General features: G+C 40.9%; 1 pseudogene; it reads right to left on the minus strand.

Moving 5' to 3' along the window:
- LOC101693984 overlaps positions 1 to 15,396 on the minus strand; it is a 72,141-nt pseudogene that overhangs the window by 27,579 nt on the left and 29,166 nt on the right.

Genomic DNA, 15,396 nt, shown 5'->3' on the forward strand with positions numbered 1-15,396 from the left:
ACTTAGAGATTTGGGAAATAAAGGTTTTCTTAGTGCTTTGGTGCTTGTGTTTTAAATTTAGAAATTTACAAAACAGTACCTTAATGTATTAAAACAATATTTTCTAAAGAACTGGGTTGTAATTAATGGTTTACATTCTGGGGTAAGTTAAATTAGGAATCAAGTGGCTCAGAAGTTGAGGTTTTGCCTTTTCTTTGGGGGAAGCGATCGCCTCTGCAGAACAGAAAGATCAAGAATGTGAGACAAGTATAATCCACCATTAATCAATTAATAGAGTTTCTGGCCTTGGGCAATGTCATCTGGAGGACAGGGGTGTTGGTTGACCAACTCCGGAAAAAGTCATTTGGAATAACCTGTTGCTCAGCAAAACTACGTTTATTGAACCCATTGTCGTAAGGGAGCCCCTCTTCGATAGAGTTTTAGTTGTATCTGATTGGGGGTGTTTTATAAGATTTAAAGATTCTTTTGATGGCAGGACAGAACACAGTGACTGTAATAGATGAAACGCGGGACTTTTTGTCACAACTGCAAATGAGAGAAGCCTGCCAGGCAGGGCCACACGTACACTTAAGAACAGGTTACATCAGGCTGGAGCTATAGGGTACGGTTTAGATGTTCCAAGCAGGAAGGGGATGGCTAGGTTTTGTGGGCTCCCTGTGGACTGCCTAATTTGGATAATTTCCTGGGATCCAAGGCATAGAGATTATCTCTGGTTATCTTGTCTCTGACCTTGGGGTGATTAGGGCAGGTGCACGGTGGCCAGGAGTGACGTGATAAGGAAGTGGTTGGAGTGTGAACTTAATCAGAGAAGGGAGGCTGTCTGGATTCTAGCCATGGATTCAAAAATGGGTCAAGACAGTGTTTAAATAAATCAAACCAAATCAAAACTATATTATGGAAGAATGTCAGGGAAAGAAATTTATCTTCTTTTGGGATCCGGGGTCATGTGGTAGGTTTTCATGGCAGGGATTGATTGGTTTTGGGCAGAGTTCATCACATAATAGTTTAATATTGGGGGACAAAGGAGAGAAGAGGATCTTGAAACATATTTTAATAAGTAAACTGTTGCTTGGTGAGCCAACTGTTTGCCCAGGAGAGTGATCTGTAATTTTAAGAAGGTGGCTGTTTGCCTTGAGGAGGAAACTGTTTACTTGGGCACACATGTTTTCTGAAACAAACAGTGAAGTTATTCATTAGTTTAAAGTCTTATTTTCTCAGGCTAGAATTTCTTGGAACAAATGTAAAAGTTATCTTAGCACAGGTGGCCTCTACTCTTGGTTCCTTAGTTCCTTATACCCTACGAATAATAAAGAGTATACTTAAGGAGACTACAAATATACATGAAATACTAGCAAATGATATCTGTGCTTGTGGAGACATAGGAAAATAGATGTGCGTTGTCTGTATTTATATCTATTAATATACATTTACATCTATTAAATACATTTATATGTGCTATTCTGTAACACAGAGCACATAGCTTGAAGATTTGAAGGAAAAGTGGGTGAGGCAATGTGTTGTAGTTGGAAAACAATTGAAAGAGAGGAAGCAGCCTTAACTTGATCTTAACTTACCATTGAGGTGATGTTTCTCCTTGGGCAAGTCACTGAACTTAAGGGCAAGGACTTCTGGTTTTTCTGTTTGTTTTGATTTGTTTTGTTTTAAGATTTTATTTATTTGTTTGACAGAGTGAGAGAGCACAAGCAGGTTGGAGTGGCAGGCAGAGGGAGAGGGAGAAACAGGCTCCTCTCTGAGCAAGGAACCCAATGTGGGGCCGAATCCCAGGAGCCTGGGATCATGACCTGAACCGAAGGCAGACACTTAACGGACTAAGCCACCCAGGCACCCCTGTTCTGTTTTAGTTTTTGTATTTTCTTTGTAACTACGTACAGAGCTTAGCACAACATTAATGAACAATTAATTATTGAATTAAAGAATAAATGAACTTGGTAGAGAAATGTTCATGGAAAAAATGGGTATTGAACTGGGCACTACACAGAGTGGAACTGGGGGGCGGGGAAGAGAAGGTGTAGAATGCGAGGGGGTGAAAAAGAGATGGTGCCTTCACAGGACAATGAAATATTAGTGCTTCTCAGATCTAAGAAGAATTAATAGTAGGGCTGGGGCGATAAGAGGTTGTAGGACATGGAAGGCCTGAAAAACCAAGATTTTACATTTGACATATTAACAGTGGGTCAGCTTTTTCCGTGCTGAGTTCCTGATGACAGAGGGAAGCAGCCAGCCTCCGCAGTCCCACGACAAAACTCCAAGGAATGATGGTAAGCCCCAAATTTCCATGGTCTTCTGTTTTATCTTAAAAAATGTATGGGACGTTTACATTCTGCATCAGAATTTATCTGTGTTACTTTGGTTGCAAGAATATTGCTTTTTCCCAAATCCTTGAACAAAAATATCATTCCAGGGCTATGCACTATGTTCTCTTGGGCACATTACTGTGTCTCCCCCACTCTCTGTGCCCTAGGGTTATGCCAAACTTTGTCTGAGGCTGAATTGAAAACATTTTAATTTGATACATTACTGGATCCTCAGACATTAAAAGTTATTTGTTTCTATTATATTGTGCCTTTACTAAAATTTTTTCAAGTGGTCCTCAGAAAAGGGTTGGCATAACCCTAGGGCACAGAGAGTGGGATGGACACAATTCTGTGTTGGCAAGGATAGCACAGGAATTGGCCAACTACAACCTGTGGGCCAAATTCTGATGGCCACCAGTTTTTGTAAATAAAGTTTTATTGGGCACTGACATGCTCATTTGTTTACATATTTTTCTGACTTTTTTTTGTTATTGTACATAGTTGAGTGTTGCAACATCTTTGCCTGCAAAGATGAAAATATTCACTCTATGGCCCTGTAAGGAAAAGGTTTCCTTACTTCTGCTCTGGGGTAAAATGGCATCAGTGGGGGTTAAGGGGAAAGCAATCCACATGAAACGAATCACGAGGAAACCATTGCCCAAAAAAACCTCCAAACAAAATTCTGCTTTGCGATTTATAGGATAAAGAGTTTGAAGGAAATTAGATAGTTACACTTTATTTACTTCACAGGCAACTTGAGGTTTTCAAGCCTGGGTGACTCTGAAAATTGTGGTGTCATTGGAAGACACAGGGTGACAGAGAGAAGAGCCAGTTTAGGGGAGCTCAAGCTTTTACATATTGATTTTTGAGGCGACAGTGAGCTCCAAAAATCGCCTAATGAGATGCCGGAAGTATTGGATCTTAACTTGAATGCAAGGTGGTGACAGAAGATTTAGATTCAGAAGTTGTCAATAAAAGATAGAGTCGTGTTCCTGTAACTGACAAGAACACTCCGTGTATTTAATGATGAAAGAAAACAAGCAGGTGCAAGGGCAATTGCTGAGATTCAGGCACTGAACAGAGTAACACAAAAACCAAGTGCCTGCTTATACCCTGGACAACCTCCAGCCTGCCATCTATTTCGTCTAGTTGCCCTTGATCCTCTGTCAATTGAATATGAAAATAAAATAGTCAACCCTTATGAACTGTTTCAAGAAAATGGAATAAAGGATTTGAAACACTTTCACAGCTTTGAAAAATAGGTACTGAAGGCAAATTCTAGGGATTATGAGTATTATCCAGGACGACTTGCTATGCCTCAGATATTGTAATGCTACGGGTCAAATTATGCCTTTCGTGAACGCAGTGAGCTGTATAATGTACAACGGTAACTGTATCTTGATCCCAGCATTAAGAATAAGATTCTAGGGGTGCCTGGGTGGCTCAGTGGGTTAAAGCCTCTGCCTTCAGCTTGGGTCATGATCCCAGGGTCCTGGGATTGAGCCCTGCCTGCATCGGGCTCTCTGCTCAGCAGGGAGCCTGCTTCCCTTCCTCTCTCTCTCTGCCTACCTCTCTGCCTACTTGTGATCTCTGTCTGTCAAATAAGTAAATAAAATCTTTAAAAAAAAGAAGAAGAATGAGATTCTACACCATTTCTGTGGGAGAAAAGGCGTGAGTTATTCAAAGGGCTTACAGTTGTTGGATTTCATCAGACTTTAATTTAGTTATCTTGCTAAGATAGCTGGTCTTAATATATGATAAATAACTATAGGTTACCTTTAAAAAAAAAAAGATTTATTTATTTATTTATTTGAGGCTAGAGCACACGTGAGCACAAGCAGGGGGAGAGGCAGAGGGAGAAAGGGAGAAACCAACTCCCCACTGAGCAGGGAGCCAGATGCGGGGCTTGATCCCAGGCCCCCAGGATCATGACCTGCACCGAACTGCTGAGTTACCCAGGCTCCCCTCGATTATCTTTCTAATATTTTAAGGAGCACATAAATGAGCTGTTTACATTGTCTTTAACTCAAAACTGGTAAAATCACAGTGGACTGAATCAACATCCATTCCTTCTGGCAACCCTCATCCTTCTTGGCTGGGCAATGGTGCAAGCAATAACCACACCTGTACTCCCCCACTTTGGTCCATAGTTTTTTTCCTCTCAAGTAACAGGGCCCTGAGATCATGACCTGAGCTGAAGGCAGTGGCTTAACCCACTGAGCCACCCAAGTGTCCCAAGTAATAGTAATTTGATTAATTACTTAATATCAGAGAGTGGGGAAGTTCAAGCCAAAGTAGAGGACCTACGTTCAATGCTTTTTAGTTACCTTGTCATTGGTTATAATACTCAAGATCCTTTAAGATAAACAAAACAAAACAAAACAAAAACCAGAATGAGCTTTTTGAGGAGAAGGACGAGCAGACACAAACTCTTTCTGTCTGCATGGTTGTCATTAATCAACATGGCCTTGAAGGCCAATACACGTGCCTTTATGATGCTCTCACCATAAGCCTTTGGTCACTGGCATTTTCTTTCTTTCTTTCTTTTTATTATTATTATTTTTAAGTGAGAGAGAGTGAGAGAGTGAGCACAAGTGGGGCAGGGAGGGGCAGAGGGAGAAGGAGGAAATCTTAAGCAAGCTCCACGTTCAGCAGGGTGCAACATGGGACTTGATCTCATGACCTGGAGATCACGACCTGAGCTGAAATCACGAGTCAGACGCTTAGGCGTCCCTTGTATTTTGTTTTTTAATGTTACAAAACTAGAGATGAAGTTATGGAGAAGGGAGAAAAAAAAATTGAAAAAATTGACATAGCTTAGAAAGCTCATTAGGAGAAGAAGCTTTATTATTTATCTGCCAAGGTTGATTCCAAGAAGAAACAATGCCATTAGCGCCATTAGCGCTGTCCTAGGTAATCAATATTTATCCCAAATCTTACAGCCATTCAGAAAGAAAATGGATTAACAGAAAATAACACAGCAGCTCTAAAATATAACTAAATGCTGTGACTAGGCCAATGTGGTTTTGCTGAAAATCACTAGGAACATTGTTGTCCTTACTTGCAGAGAAAGAGAGCAGAGGTGGCATCTGTCCTCTTTAGACATCATGGAGTTCAAAGCCCCTCCACCAGCCATGGGAAAAACAAGAACAAAAACAAAAGCAAGAAAGATACTGCTTGGTCTGTGAGGAACTGTATTCAGCTACGAATAAATGGGACTAGACGTAGTGCTTTAAACAAATTAGACTTTGATTTTCCAATGTAGGGAGGAGTCTGAGTTATCAGTTCTGGCCTGGGATGTGGATCCACAGTATCTTCAGGGACACAGATCTCTGCTTCTCTACAGCCATCGTAGCCTGCAGCTCCCACCACACCGGCACAAGAGTGACCCTCTTCTCCACTCCTGCTACCCTCCCCCCCCACCCCCTGCCCCTACCTGGCTCTCCTGTCAGTGTGTTCCAGGCAAGAGAGAAGCAAAGTGGTGTGGGAGAAATGGCCCAGACCAACTCGGTTTGACCCCGTTTTGAAAACACTTTCCCATTGTTTACATTTCATTGGGTAGAACCGGGATCATACCGTAGGATGACCATGAACTGCCGGGGAATGCTGAGAAGTTGTTTTAGACTGCTCACAAGGCCACCTGAATGAAATAAGGATTCTATAGAAAGGAAGAGGAGAGACTGGGTGTTGGGTGGTAGCTAAACCTGTCAAAGGTGCACATTTCATATTTCCAAATACCCTTTGAAGATATCACTGCTTTTTTCAGATGCTGTTCAGATCTGGGTTTTATATTTAGAGACAGAATCCGGAGGTAAAGAACCTGGCATGTAATAAATTCACAGACAGGGCTTTCTCCCCTACTCCCCCTTGTAGGATCCATATAAAAAGGCAATAAAAAAAATTCTGAGATGGAGGGGAAAAGATAGGATGAAAAAGAGAGAAAGGATGTTTAAATCTCTCTTGCTTAACTAATGCTAGATTCACTCTTCTGTTTGTGGTTTTTTAAAAGATTTTATTTATTCATTTGAGAAAGAGAGAGGCAGAGAGCATGCACACAGTGTGGGGGAGGGGCAGAGGGAGATGGAGAAGCAGGCTCCTGCTGCTGGGGGTGGGGGCTTGACTGGTGGGGGACTCCATCCCAGGACCCAGAGAGCATGACTGAGTCAAAGGCAGATGATGCTTAACCATCTGAGCCCCCCAGGAACCCCTGCTAGAGTCATTCTTTCCCTTGACTCATTCCTTTCACCTTTCCACATAAGAAGGATCTGAGGTCAAAACTGCAAAGAGGGGGAAGTGGATTACATATCTGTTCCCATCTCAAATATGATACATTCCAGGGAGTCCTAAGCCCTTTGTTCAGATTAAGGCAAGTCTGTACTATAATATACTTCTAATTTCAGGCATTGCCAAGAATTCTGGAGTTAAATGAAGTCACTACTTCTATCAGAATAGAGAAATTATGCTTAAATTTTTAAAATAAATTGTATTTCTTAGAGCACTTTTAGACTTCTGTAAAAATTACAGAGATATACAGGAATTCCCATATACTCCACTTTCCCCTACTATTAAATCTTACATTACTGTGGTCTATTCGTTGCTATTAATGTACCATTAATTGGTTTCTCTTGGCTTTAGTGGTTTCTTAGACTTGCCTTATTTTTGTTGATCTCCACAATTTCATGGAGTACTGATCAGATACTTTATAGAATGCTTCCTTTTGGGGTTTATTTGATTTTTTGCTCATCCTAAAGATAATGGGATTGGAGAGGAATGACCACTAAGGTAAAGTGCCATTTTTTATCACACCATATCAAATGTATACTATCAACATGGTTTATTTTGATAAGATAATGTCAGCTGTTGATGTTGATCTTGATCAATAAGTCAGAATAGTGCTTGTCATGTATCTTCATTGAAAAGTTACTCTTTTTTCCATCCTTTCCATTCTGTGCTCTTTATAAGAAAGGCCCTGTGCTCAACCCACATTTTAGGGGTAGGCAGTTATGCTCTGTCTTCTTGAAGAAAAAATGTTTATATAAATACTTTGGAACTCTCCTACATGGAGATTTGTCTATTCTCCCCAATTTATTTATAGCAGTGTGGCCTCATGAATATTTATCTTAGATTTTCAGTTATGATCCAGTACTACTTATATAGTTGTCAAATTGTTATGGCTGTGGCCATTGTGAGCTCTTTCATTTGACTCCTGTGCCCTTCTAATGTACTCCTTTGCTGTCAGGTTTATTTTATAAGCACTTCCCTACTTTCCTCTTTCTTCAGGCTCATCTTTTTTTAAATTATTATTATTAATTTATTTATTTTCAGCATAACAGTATTCATTATTTTTTCACCACACCCAGTGCTCCATGCAATCTGTGCCCTCTGTAATACCCACCACCTGGTACCCCAATCTCTCATCCCCCCGCCACTTCAAACCCCTCAGATTCTTTTTCAGAGTCCATAGTCTCTCATGATTCACCTCCCCTTCCAATTTACCCCAACTCCCTTCTCCTCTCTAACACCCTTGTCCTCCACGATATTTGTTATGCTCCACAAATAAGTGAAACCATATGATAATTGACTCTCTCTGCTTGACTTATTTCACTCAGCATAATCTCTTCCAGCCCCTCCATGTTGCTACAGAAGTTGGTTATTCATCCTTCCTGATGGAGGCATAATACTCCATAGTGTATATGGACCACATCTTCCTTATCCATTCGTCCATTGAAGGACATCTTGGTTCTTTCCATAGTTTGGCGACCGTGGCCACTGCTGCTAAAAACATTGGGGTACAGATGGCCCTTCTTTTCACGTCATCTGTATCTTTGGGGTAAATACCCAGGAGTGCAATTGCAGGGTCATAGGGAAGTTCTATTTTTAATTTATTGAGGAATCTCCACACTGCTCTCCAAAGAGGCTGTACCAACTTGTATTCCCACCAACAGTGTAAGAGGGTTCCCCTTTCTCCACATCCCATCTAACACATGTTGTTTCCTGTCTTGTTAATTTTGGCTATTCTAACTCGTTTAAGGTGATATCTCCATGTGATTTTAATTTGAATCTCCTTGAGGGCCAGTGATGATGAACATTTTTTCATGTGTCTGATAGCCATTTGTATGTCTTGATTGGAGAAGTGTCTGTTCATATCTTCTGCCCATTTTTTGATATGATTGCCTGTTTTGTGTGTGTTGAGTTTGAGGAGTTCATTATAGATCCTGGATATCAACCTTTTGTCTGTACTGTCATTTGCAAATATCTTCTCCCATTCCGTGGGTTGCCTCTTTGTTTTTTTGACTATTTCCTTTGCTGTGCAGAAGCTTTTGATTTTCATTTTTGTTTCCTTTGCCTTTGGAGACATGTCTTGAAAGAAGTTGCTGTGGCTGATATCAAAGAGATTACTGCCTATGTTCTCTAGGATTCTGATGGATTCCTGTCTCATGTTGAGGTCTTTTATCCATTTTGAGTTTATCTTGTGTACGGTGTAAGAGAATGGTCGAGTTTCATTCTTCTACATAGAGCTGCCCAGTTTTCCCCAGCACCATTTATTGAAGAGACTGTCTTTTTTCCACTGTATATCTTTTCCTGTTTTGTCTAATATTAATTGACCATAGAGTTGAGGGTCCATATCTGGGCTCTCTACTCTATTCCACTGGTCTATGTGTCTGTTTTTATGCCAGTACCATGCTGTCTTGGTGATCACAGCTTTGTAATAAAGCTTGAAATCAGGTAACATGATGCCCCCAGTTTTATTTTTATTTTTTAACATTTCCTTAGTGATTCGGGGTCTCTTCTGATTCCATACAAATTTCTGGATTATTTGCTCCAGCTCTTTGAAGAATACCGGTGGAATTTTGATAGGGGTGGTATTAAAAGTATAGATTGCTCTAGGCAGTATAGACATTTTAACAATGTTTATTCTTCCGATCCAAGAGCATGGAATGGTCTTCCATCTTTTTGTGTCTTCTTAATTTTTTTCATGAGTGTTCTGTAGTTCTTCAAGTACAGATCCTTTACCTCTTTGGTTAGGTTTATTCCCAGGTATCTTATGGTTCTTGGTGCTATAGTAAATGGAATCGATTCTCTAATTTCCCTTTCAGTATTTTCATTGTTAGTGTATAAGAAAGCCACTGATTTCTGCACATTGACTTTGTATCCTGCCACATTGCAGAATTGCTGTATGAGTTCTAGTAGTTTGGGGGTGGAGTCTTTTGGGTTTTCCATATAAAGAATCATGTCATCTGTGAATAGATAGAGTTTGACTTCTTCATTGCCAGTTTGGATACCTTTTATTTCTCTTTGTTGTCTGATTGCTGTTGCTAGGACTTCTAATACTATGTTGAACAAGAGTGGTGAGAGTGGGCATCCTTGTCTTGTTCCTGATCTCAACGGGAAGGACGCAAGCTTTTTCCCATTGAGGATGATATTTGTTGTGGGTCTTTCATAGATAGATTTGATGAGGTTCAGGAATGTTCCCTCTATCCCTATACTTTGAAGCGTTTTAATCAGGAACGGATGCTGAATTTTGTCAAATGCGTTTTCTGCATCAATTGAGAGGACCATGTGGTTCTTCTCTCTTCTCATATTAATTTGTTATATCACATTGATTGATTTGCGAATGTTGAATCATCCTTGTAGCCCAGGGATGAATCCCACCTGGTCATGGTGGATAATCTTTTTAATGTACTGTTGGATCCTGTTTGTTAGGATCTTGTTGAGAATCTTAGCATCCATATTCATCAGTGATATTGGTCTGAAATTCTCCTTTTTGGTAGGGTCTTTGCCTGGTTTGGGGATCCAGTAATGCTGGCTTCATAGAAAGAGTCTTGAAATTTTCCTTCTGCTTCAATTTTTTGAAACAGCTTCAGGAGAATAGGTGTTATTTCTTCTTTGAAGGTTTAGTAGAATTCCCCAAGGAATCTGTCAGGTCCTGGGCTCTTGTTTTTGGGGAGGTTTTTGATCACTGCTTCAATCTCGTTACTAGATATTGGTCTATTCAGGTTGTCGATTTCTTCCTGGTTCAATTTTGGGAGTTTATAGTTTCCCAGGAATGCATCCATTTCATCCAGGTTGCTAAGCTTATTGGCATATAACTGTTGATAATAACTTCTGATGATTGTTTCTACTTCCTTGGTGTTAGTTGTGATCTCTCCCTTTTCATTCATAATTTTATGAATTTGGGCTTTTTCTCTTTTCTTTTGGATTAGTGTGGCCAATGGTTTATTGATCTTATTGATTCTTTCAAAAAACCAGCTTCTAGTTTCATTGATACGTTCTACTGTATCTCTGGTTTCTACCTCATTGATCTCAGCTCTAATCTTGATGATTTCCCTTCTTATGTGTGGGGTTGGTTTGATTTGTTGTTGATTCTCCAGTTCTTTAAGGTGTAGAGACAGCTGGTGTATTCTGGATTTTTCAATTGTTTTTGAGGGAGGCTTGGATGGCTATGTATTTCCCCCTTAGGACAGCCTTTGCTGTATCCTACAGGTTTTGGACCGAAGTGTCTTCATTCTCATTGGTTTCCATGAATTGTTTCAGTTCTTCTTTGATCTCCTGGTTGATCCAAGCATTCTTAAGCAAGGTGGCCTTTAGCTTCCAGGTGTTTGAGTCCCTTCTGAACTTTTCCTTGTGATTAAGCTCCAGTTTCAAAGCATTGTGATCTGAGAATATGCAGGGAATAATCCCAGTCTTTTGGTATTGGTTGAGTCCTGATTTGTGACCCAGTATGTGGTCTATTCTTGAGAAGGTTCCATGTGCACTTGAGAAGAATGAGTATTCTGTTGTTTTAGGGTGGAATGTTCTGTATATATCTATGAGGTCCATCTGGTCCAATGTGTCATTCAATGCTCTTGTTTCTTTATTGATTTTCTGCTTCGATGATCTGTTTATTTCTGAGAGAGGCTTGTTAAGATCTCCTACGATTAGTGTATTCATATCAATATGACTCTTTATCTTGATTAACAGTTTTCTTAAGTAATTGGCTGCTCCCATATTGGGAGCATAGATATTTACAGTTGTTAGATCATCTTGGTGGATAGTCCCTTTAAGTAGCGTCCTTCTGTATCTCTGACTACAGTCTTTAGTTTAAAGTCTAATTTATCTGATATGAGAATCACTACCCCAGCCTTCTTTTGAGGCCCATTGGCATGAAAAATGCTTCTCCATCCCTTCACTTTCAGTCTGGGTGTATCTTTAGGTTCAAAATGGGTCTCTTGTAGACAACATATGGATGGGAGCTGTCGTTTTATCCAATCTGCAACCCGGTGCCATTTTATGGGCGCATTTAGGCCATTCACATTGAGAGTGATTATTGATAGATATGTTTTTATTGACATCGAATTACCTTTGAAGTCCTTCTGTAGATTGTCTCTATATTTCTGTTCAATGCTATTCTTAGGATTTTTCCTCTTTTATAGAACCCCCCTTAATATTTCCTGCAGTGTTGGCTGGTGGTTGCATAGTCTTTTAAGCCTTGCCGGTCTTGGAAACTCTTTATCTCTCCATCCATTTTGAATGTCAGTCTTGCTGGATAAAGTATTCTTTGCTGCATGTTCTTCTCATTTAGTGCCCTGGATATATCTTGCCAGCCTTTTCTGGCTTGCCAGGTCTCTGTGGACAGGTCTGATGTTATTCTGATGGGCTTCCCTCTGTAAGTAAGGAGCCACTGTGCCCTAGCGGCTTTCAAGAGATTATACCTACAATTATAATTCCTCAATTTGACTATCAGGTGTCGTGATGTTTTTTTGGAATGTATAATCTTGAGTGGAGACCGTTCAGCCTCTAGTACATGAACGCTGGTTCCATTCGTGAGATTGGGGAAATTTTCATGAAGGACTTGTTCCACTATATCTTCTAGAGTTCTTTCTTTCTCCTCCCCTTCAAGGATTCCAATAATTCTGACGTTGGAACGCTTCATGGCATCATCATTTCCCTGATTCTGTTTTCGTGGTTTCTAAGCTGTTTGTTCCAGGCTTCCTCCTGATCCTTTCTCTTTATCTGTTTGTCCTCCAGATCACTAATTCTATCTTCTGTCTCAGTTATCCTAGCTTTGACAGAGTTTAGATTAGATTGGAACTCATTGAGAGCATTGTGAACCTCCTCCCTGGTAGCTTTAAGTTCTGCCCTAACATTGTGAACATCATCTCTCGTCGCTTTCAGCTCAGCCCTAATCAATTCTATTTGGTCATCCATGACTTTCTCCAACCTAGCTATTGCCTGGATAATTGTTAGCCTGAATTCTCTTTCTGACATATTGTCTATGTTGATAGCCATTAGCTCTGTTGCAGAAGGTCCATCCTCTGTATTTTTCTTCTGTTGGGCATTCCTCCTCCTAGTCATTTTGGTGGGAGATGGCTGAACAGATGTAGTTGGATGTATCAACCGTGGTGCAATCAAGGTGCACCCTGGAACACTTCTGAGCAATCAGGATTCCCCACCCAAATGAGAGACAAAAGAAAAGAAAAAGAAAAAGAATAAAAAGAAAAGAAAGAAAAAAGAGAGAGAGAGAGACAGGAAAGAAAGGGAAGATGAAAAAGAAGGTTCAGCCCAGATGGGCCCCAAGGTAAGATTTATGAAGTAGACAAACAAAAACAGACAAACAAGAAGACTGATACAAATATATGACAAGAGAAAAAAATATATATATGCAAATAAAGGAAGAACCTCATCAAAAAGAACCCCAAGTGTAAGATTTATATGCTATCAGGACAAACAGAAACACTGGTGGAAGAAGAAGATGGGAGAGTGGTTATAAATTCTCAGTGTGTGCGAGGAAGGTTGTTTTGATTATTCCTGGATGTATCTTGATATCTTTGTTAAAGGACTCAACTTTCCTAAGATAAAGGGGATTAAAAATTGGTTTACCTAAAGGGGTAGTATTGATTGGGGAAAGGGGATTACTTTGAAGTTTAACTCTATATGAATATTAGAAGATAAAAATAAAAAGGAATAAACTAGACTAAGCTAAACTAAAAATTTTAAAAAAGGAATTTAAAAAATAGAAATGCAAAAGAAAAACATAGGTGTATGTATCAAAAAGTTCAGGTTAGAAGGGTATTATGGGATTTGATGTACTGTACAGCTTGCTGTGATAGTAGATAGGTTAAAAAAATTACCTATGTGTAAAAAAAAAAAAAAAGAACCAGAATAGTGGGAACGAGTGAAAAATAAAAGTTTTCCTATGAAGTAGTGGTTGTTCTCTTGTAGTCCTTTTTTTTTTTTCCCTTTCTTGCTTGGTTTTCTGGGGGTGGGGCCTGCCACGTGGGTTGTCAGTCAATGATGTTTCCTGAGTTAAGTCCTCCCGCCCCCCTCAAGGGGTTGGGCTCTGAGGAAACTGTTTTTTTTCAGGCGTTTGTTCTCTGGCGGTTTTTATGTTTGTTCACTTTTTTTTTTCTCTCATTTTGACCGCTTTTGATGGTTTTTGTAGTTTTAGAGGAAAACAAACCGCACCCTGATCTCCCTCTCAGAGAGAAGCCTCAGTCTGGGTGCAGAGCCTAAATAAGTTCCCCCTTGGCCGCTGGCAGAGCAGGTTCCAAGTTGCAGACCCTGGGGGCGCAGGATCTTTTGCTTGTACCCAAAGCCAAGGCAGTGGCAGCTGTCAGGGAGCTCCCGACTGCCAGAGAGGTTCCAAGCAGCGATCTCACACTGAGATTTTCCCCGCTGGCCCGGGCTGGGAGTGCCTGGTCTTTCTGGATCTAAGAGTGCCCAGCTTGCGCGCACCTCTTTCAGGGGCAGCTATGGGTCGCCCGCACGTCTCAGGCACTGAGAACGGGGCGCAGGTCCGAGAGCACCGGACTGGGCTTTTGCACACCTCTGTCAGGGGAGCGATTGGGACACATGTCTTAGGCTCTGAAACAATGGTACGGGTCAAAGAGCGCCAGCCAGGCATTTGTAACTCTCTCAGGGGAGTATGAGAGACGTGTGCTTGTATCTCAGGCTTTGTAGCAGGGCTTGCGCGTTCTGCCAACCCGTGTGGCTCCCATCCCCTCACAGGAGCTAGAACCCACGCAATCTCGGGCGCGCTGGCAGCTTAAGGATCAAGACCTGGTTTCTCCACACACTCTTTCTGCCTCAGCACCAGGGGAGGCTGTCCTGGGACCGGGGACTTAAGTCCCTGTCCCTAGCTGCCCCGATTCCCACAATTTCCCTCCGCAATCCTTTGCTCTTCTGGAGTGCTTTCAACCAGTCTCCAAGTTAATGCTGGTCCCCAGACGCAGGGCACGCTCACTCGTATTGGGGTATTACTTTCCAACTTGTCGCCTCTGGTGTCTCCCTCCCCCTTTTGTTTATCTTCTGATATCAGTCCGCCATTTCCACTCCACTTTACCTGCCCACTGGCGTCTTCTGCCCCTGTAGAGATCCAGACATGTATAATTCTGATCTCAAGCTGATTTCATGGGAGTTCTTTGGGGTACTTTGGGGTACAGGTTGAAAAGGCGCCTCCTCCTACTTCCCCGCCATCTTGTCCCCCCTTCCTCTCCAGGCTTATCTTGTCTATTTCTTGTCCCTGTCCTAGAGCCAGCCATTTCTCCAAGGAGATCTGGTTCCCTTTTAATTGCAGAATGATATTAGAAACAGGATCTGGACTCCAGGTGTGCTCATTGCTACAGAAGTGTGATAATTCTAAGCTCCCTCAGCCAAAAGAGCAAGGAATATGAGTGTGCACCACTTTTTGTATATACCCATATATAAAAATGTCACTAATACCTAGCCATCTGTATCTATATTAAACTAAACATAAATTCATACTGATGTGTCCAATTCTAACCCACCAACATGTGTACCATTGTAGCCTCCTTGTCTTACCTGTTTGTAAACTTCCGCTCAACAGTGAGAAACCAGGCTACCATTTGTCATTGACTTACTTAATTATTCAATTCTAGTACACATGCACAGCAATATCATAATTAACTTATATCCCCATGGAAACAACTTTGTCAGCTAGAACATAGTGGCTTATGATGAGTTTATTTTGCCGTTGGTTTTACAGACTCTATTCATTGACAATATTATTTAAGTCAGCACATTTTTCCTGACCCCCTTTCAGTGGGGTTGTTTCATACATTTATGATAGTTGGGCTGCTTT

This window comes from Mustela putorius, unplaced genomic scaffold (genome assembly GCF_011764305.1).
Source record: "Mustela putorius furo isolate JIRA1106 unplaced genomic scaffold, ASM1176430v1.1 tig00000281_pilon_pilon_pilon, whole genome shotgun sequence".
In the NCBI taxonomy this organism is placed as follows: Eukaryota; Metazoa; Chordata; class Mammalia; order Carnivora; family Mustelidae; genus Mustela; species Mustela putorius.